Here is a 6,663-nt window from a genome sequence, read left to right as displayed (position 1 = left end):
AGTCAATAGAATACTTTCAAGAAAACTCAACAAGTATCCTCCATACAACGACATGTACAAAAGAAACAATCTGAATTATAAAAGGCAAGTAGCCCTACAAAATGTAGTTTAGACTTCAAGTCGGCCTAAATGAGGGACAATCCTCTATATATAGAGGTTGTCCACTCCTCCAAAGACAACACACTCATATCTCTGAAATCTACTAAGAAAAGAGGCAAGTAAAGGGTAACGAAGGACGAAGAAGAGGTCTCCTAATGCTGCGAAGAAAAGGGATACATAACCGAGTGTAAGAGGACTGTTCTAGGGATAGTTACAACCACACGTGTGAGGAAAGGAAGGATGTCTCTGTGGTTATGCCAACAACAAAAAACAATGTACTATCTCTCATTGTTTAGGGTTAAATCTAGGCCTACAAGGCCTCCTATTCAAGCGTAGAAGAAGGGTACTCAAGCAGAGGAGAAAAGGGTATACAACAACAAGTAAACCTCCCACACGTGCAAGAATCTATTGCTATTGTACAATCACTCCACTCTACACATACATCTCAAGAAGGATCTCATTTTAAGGAAGGTGTCTACGTAAGTGAAGGATAACTCTAAGTATAAAAGAGAAGCATCTCATTTATAGAAAATGCTACAAGGTTTGCCAAACAATTGAAAGAAGAACGATGTACCAGAAAGGGGAGGACGAAGTGCCAGGGAACAAAGTGTAGATAGGAGAAAGGATTTGACTAGTGCTTGGAGGACATTCTAGTCAGGGGTCTAGGGTTTTGCATTGATCATTAAGAGAAATTTACTAAAGGATTTTCCTCTCAAGAGAAGAGAGGATTTGGCCCTGGCAGAGAGCCAACATCTTGTGTTCTTGTTCTTATGTTTTTGGTAGCAGTTTGATGAAGTACATACACATGCATTAATAATAAGAAGAAGAAGATTAAACTGACAAGAAAAAGTAAAAGGATTCCACAAATTATTATCAAGTCAAGAAGAATCACACTACACCTAATTTCCCTTGATTCCTCAACAGGTTTTGGAACCATCACGAGACATGATGCATGGCATTTGAGCATTGTAAAGGTTAGGTAAATGCAAAACTATGTCTGGGTTTGTGTCTTGGTGCATCAAGGGTAATCTAGCTCACAGTAAACAAAGATTCCTTAGTCCCCTCTTGAAGTTCTAAGCTAGCTTTAATGCTAAGTAAAGCTACGCCACAATTCTTGTCCTAGGTATTAGAAATACTAGCCAAACTAATTAAAGTTATGTCACAATTCCTGACCTAGGTATCAAAAATCCCAACTAGATTGCTAAATATAACCTCATGTATCTTACTTGGTTTCCCTTTCCTGCTCAGATAACATCTTTGATTTAGACATGATATCAAAGGCTAAGCTCAGAAAATAGGATTATATTTACTTACTCGAAAGTTCTCAAGTTGTCAAAATTCGTAGCCAAACATTGTTGGCAATAAAATTTATTTCTTATTAATGTGGCAGTGGTTTAGCATGTTGTTCAGGGTAAAAGGTAAAAATGAGCATAAATTGATCATTTAAGTGATAATAAACAATTTGTACTTTAAATCATTAATGTAAAATGTAATCATAAATCCTAAACGTCGCAATAAAAAATAATATAAATCTCAAGTGGGACCAACCGATTATAGTTTTGCCAACTCCACCTATCTAAATTATTAATTGACATTCATATGACATTCATCCAAATCGATCTCCGCCTTCAGATCCATAAATATCTCCGCAAGTTGTGACCTGATATGAATGTTCACTGTTGATCTCGACCCACTCCGACTGTTTGATATATCAAATAATGTAACTCTATGTTAACTTCCATGTATGTCACGATACAATATGAATATGGACCGTTGATCGTGGGTCACAAGAGCTGTTGGATCCTTAAAAAATGCGACATGTATTTAAACTCTTATTTATTTACTTTTTGATATATCTTGTGGGTTGTTGATCTTGCTTCATATCTCGCTGTTGGATCAATCGGGTCAACCAGTTTGGGTTGGCATATTCCCACCTTTTGTTCTGGTACAAAATGAAAACTATCATATTTAATTTTATTTCCCCTCATCAAATCCATCAGATTGGTCACTTTATTGTGAATTGTTTAGTTCAACTTTCAATATGAAACTATGGTCATTGGTCACAACTTGCCTATTGTTGTCAAATCCAGCAAATAGGAAACATTGTAATAAAAACCATCTACTTTACATTCTAATATATGTTTTCAACTATCAATTTATGCCATAAACAAATTGTAAGGTCATATTTCCTGTGGCTTAAAATAACATTGAAAGTGCTAGAAATAAATTGGATTACCACATATATTATACTTGTGTAATGTAGATCTTTTAACTAGAAAATTCATTCTCATCGTTTCAAACTTTTTCCATAATGATTTTGGAATTTATAGAGAATAAAAAGTAAACTTTAATCCCTTAAGGAATTTTTCTCAATTTAGATTTGTTGCATATATGTTGCTCTTTCAAGATAAAACTGAGATTTTAAGGGAAGTTTTAAAAACTTGTTAGGCTCTTTTGTATTAAATTCTTCGCTCAAAAACTCAAACCTTTTGTTGGTTGCACTGATTCCTTTGTTAAAGACTCTGCTTCCTTTGTTAAAGAGTTGAAGGATATAAGGCTAGAACCTGGGGATCTATTAGTAAACTTTGACGTTGTTTCCCTATATACTAATATCCCTATACAAGAAGCCATTGATGTCATTAATCAGATTACTGATGATGACACAACTAAATTGGTTGGTCTATGCCTTACCTCTACCTTTTTCAGCTTCTAGGGTGAGTTCTATGAACAAACTTGTGGGGTTGCGATGGGTTCTCCTCTTTCCCCTATAGTTGCCAACTTATTCATGGAAGATTTTGAGACCAAAGCTTTGGCCTCTACTCAACTCCGCCCCAAGCGATGGAAGAGGTTTGTTGACGATACTTGCGTCATTTGGCCCCATGGTCATGAAAATTTAAATTTGTTTCTCAACCATCTTAATTCCCAATCTGACTCCATCAAATTCACAATGGAAATCGAGGTAGATGGATGTCTTCCTTTTCTTGACATTCTCCTCTCTAGAATGAATGATGGTTTCATTTCTCACCAAGTTTTTCGAAAAAAACACACACAAAACAATATCTTCATGCTAGTTCTCATAATTTTTTGGCACAAAAACTTGGGTTTCTCAACACCCTTACCACCTGTGCTCTAATAATTTTTTATGAGAATCACTTAGAGGAGGAAAAATCTCATCTTCTGAAAGTTTTTGAAAATAATGGCTATAACAAACAACATGGCATGAGAGCTTTTCAAAGGGCTAGTAAAGAATCAAGGGTTAAACCTTCTCGAGATGATATAATCTCCAGTTTTGAACTTCCCTTTATCCAGTGGATCACCGATAAGATTTCTCATATTCTAAAAAAGAATAACGTTTCTACTACTTTCAAACCCCTTAATACCATTAGAAATTCTCTTAGATTTGTCAAAGACCCTGTAAACCCTAAAGACATGAAAGGGGTCTACTCCATCCCATGTTCATGTGGGATTCCCTACATTGGGGAAATTGGTCGCTCCATTAACCAAAGAATCCAAGAACATGCAACAGATATTAAGCACAACCATTCCCATTCCTCAGCTTTAGTTGAACATGCAGTGAAATCCAAACACTATGTCTGCATTGAGGATTCTTGAGTCATCACTAGGGTTAATCACTTCCATCATAGGAAGCTTAAAGAGGCCACTAAAATTGAAAAACATGCTATTAATCTTAACAAGGACGATGATTGGAAGTTAAGTAGAAGTTGGATCCCTGCCCTCTCTTTGTAAATTTATTTTATTTTATTTTATTTATTTATTTAATTTTCATATATATATATATATATATATATATATATATATATATATATATATATATATATATATCCTCTTTGACTTTCCTATTAAAATATTCTACAATATTTTAATATAATAACATTTGAAAGTAATAGTTGAATTTTAAACTAACTGTTAAAAATAGATTGAACTTATTTTTAATTATGTTTATATATTTACAAATAGTCATTTTCTATTCTATTGTTATTAATTTAATTTGAATTCAATATTATTTTAATTAAAAATAAAATAAAAAGACAAAATGATAATAAATATTTAAATTTATTCAACAACTAATTTTTAATGGCTAGTTCCTAACAAATATTTCCTAATAGCTAGTTCCTAACATCTATTTCCTAATGGCTAACTCTGAAACCAATGCATCTATGTTATTTAAACATTATGATGAATTGAATTTTGCACCTTTGTCTTGAGGATGAACCACATTAGATGGTTCAAAATGTTGACCAACAACTTATGATGTGATTAATCCAAAAGACATTATCAAAAATTTATCAAGAGTCAAGAAAATAGTTATAACATCTAGTTCCTATTAAGGATGGTGTCTCTACGTGAGTTAACAAGAACCCTAGACTAGGTTCTTTATCCCTTTGATTATGGAGTCAATATTTTAATAATGATTATAGAAATCTCGTCGTTATCAAATCCTGTGTGGATTAATCTCTTTATACATGCCATATGCTTTCTAAAATTGTCATAACTTTTTAAGTCTTATCAATTAATATGGTATGATAAGAGATATTAATGTTGATTAAAGTAATAAGTATCAAACATTTTCCCTTTTGTTACAAAGGTGCTTATTATGCGTTGTCAAGAAAAACAATGTTAGGTGCTTATATTTATGAGTTTAGCATATGAAAGTATGGATAAAGGGAAAGAAAAAGTTGGGCTTGGTCCATTAGGAATTAAAGCTCCATATACAAGGAAACACTTGAGAGAGACCCTAACGTACAAGATGGGAAAAATGGTAAGGTATAAATTAGAATTGAGAGTGAAATTTGAAGTGATCTTGGGTTAGATGGCAATTCTTCATTACCTCAAAACTCATCTTGTGGTTCAAATTGATGCTTTTACTCAAAATCTTTAGTGAATCCTATTATATAAATATTTGGTGAGGTCAGAGGTTCAACTTTCTAGGTAGCCTACTATATCTTTTTTGCAAATTTTGGCTCTTTAGAGAGCAAAAAGAAATGTAAACTTTAAATAGGGTTTGACGCTAATCTAGAATGTTATCATGAAGTAAAATTCTTTACGTACAAAGTTGTAAATTCTAAAACAATGTATATATTTTCATAATTATATGATTTTATTTTTTTATTTATTCTTTTTATTTCATTTTTATAAGATTTTTTTTTGGGTACATTTGGATGACCAATTATAAAATTCTTGTCTAGAAAGCTATTACAAAATGGTGTCATATTATGAAATAAAATATATGCAATTTAAAGTTTTATAGCAATTTAGAACTTTATTTATCTACTTACTCAAAAGAGGTTTTAGAATATATTTTTTTGTCATAAGTTCTCCAAATATGACGTCGCTTCGCTGCTAGCAAGTGTTCATAGTCTTGGAGGAGTCATCCTAATACCATAGATATTTTATCTAGTTCCAGTGAGTGTTTATAGCTTTGGTTGAGATATACACATCTCTCATTAAAGAACAAAAAAATCTAAAAAATAGTCTCTTCTATTTTTTTTTTGGTGTATATTTGTTTTTGGGGGAATGTTTATGTACTAGGTAAAAACCTAATACTATAGACACTACTCCATTTCTATTGTGTCTATAGATATAGAAAAGATATTTGCATTTCCCACTAAAGATACATTTTTTTGGATATTCCTTCTCTTTAACGATAATAATTGTTGGGCCATAAAGAAAATATTAAGAAATGATAAAAGATAACCTCTAAAGATGAATTTAATATCAAAATAATTTGAAAGCTCCATTGAGAAGATAACATCTATAAATATATCTATATACAAGAGTTTTTAAGAGAAGGTTGAAATATTTCTAAGTCAACTTAAGCCACATTTAGTTCTCTTAAAATAATGCGTACATAAAAACAAAGCTTTAAATATAAATACTTTATAGAGGTTATGAGATATTTTATGTGTAGGTTTTAATCTTGTAATATAATATGTGAGAACAAATTCTTAAAACTAACGAAAAAATATGAAATGGAAATCACAAAAATATACACAGAGTTTTTTCTCTTAGAACCCAAAACTGGGAAAACCAAATTGATTTTTTTGTTACTGGATCTACAAAATCACCATGCACCTAAAAACTGTTGACGCAAGAACCACCCATTTTTTTTTTTGGAACTGCCCTAAACCCCATGTAGGGGCGATATTACCCACTTGCAAACCCCCTGGAAATGGGGGCTATCGCCCAACTGTGACCTCCTCACTACACCCATTGCATCCATATCACATGTGGAACTAGTCGTGTAAATAATATAACACACCCAACTCTCTCTCTCTCTCTCTCTCTCTCTCTCTCTCTATATATATATATATATATATATATATAGAGAGAGAGAGAGAGAGAGAGAGAGAGAGAGAGAGAGAGAGACACAACATTTATTTTTCTTTTGAACATGAAATGAAAAGATCAATATGTAAGATATTGGTTAAGGAAACACCCATTTATTGTTGGGAAAATAATTTCTTCATAATTTTTTTAAGGGAAAAGTAAAATTGAGCTTCCAATTTATTAATTATGAAAGATATGCACCATAAATGATCAAAA

The sequence above is a fragment of the Pinus tabuliformis genome, chromosome 3_1 (assembly GCF_031772625.1).
Source record: "Pinus tabuliformis cultivar Carrire ecotype Pingquan chromosome 3_1, CPIR1, whole genome shotgun sequence".
NCBI lineage: Eukaryota > Viridiplantae > Streptophyta > Pinopsida > Pinales > Pinaceae > Pinus > Pinus tabuliformis.
The sequence above is the reverse complement of the archived record's forward strand: the minus strand, read 5'-3'. Positions refer to the sequence as shown.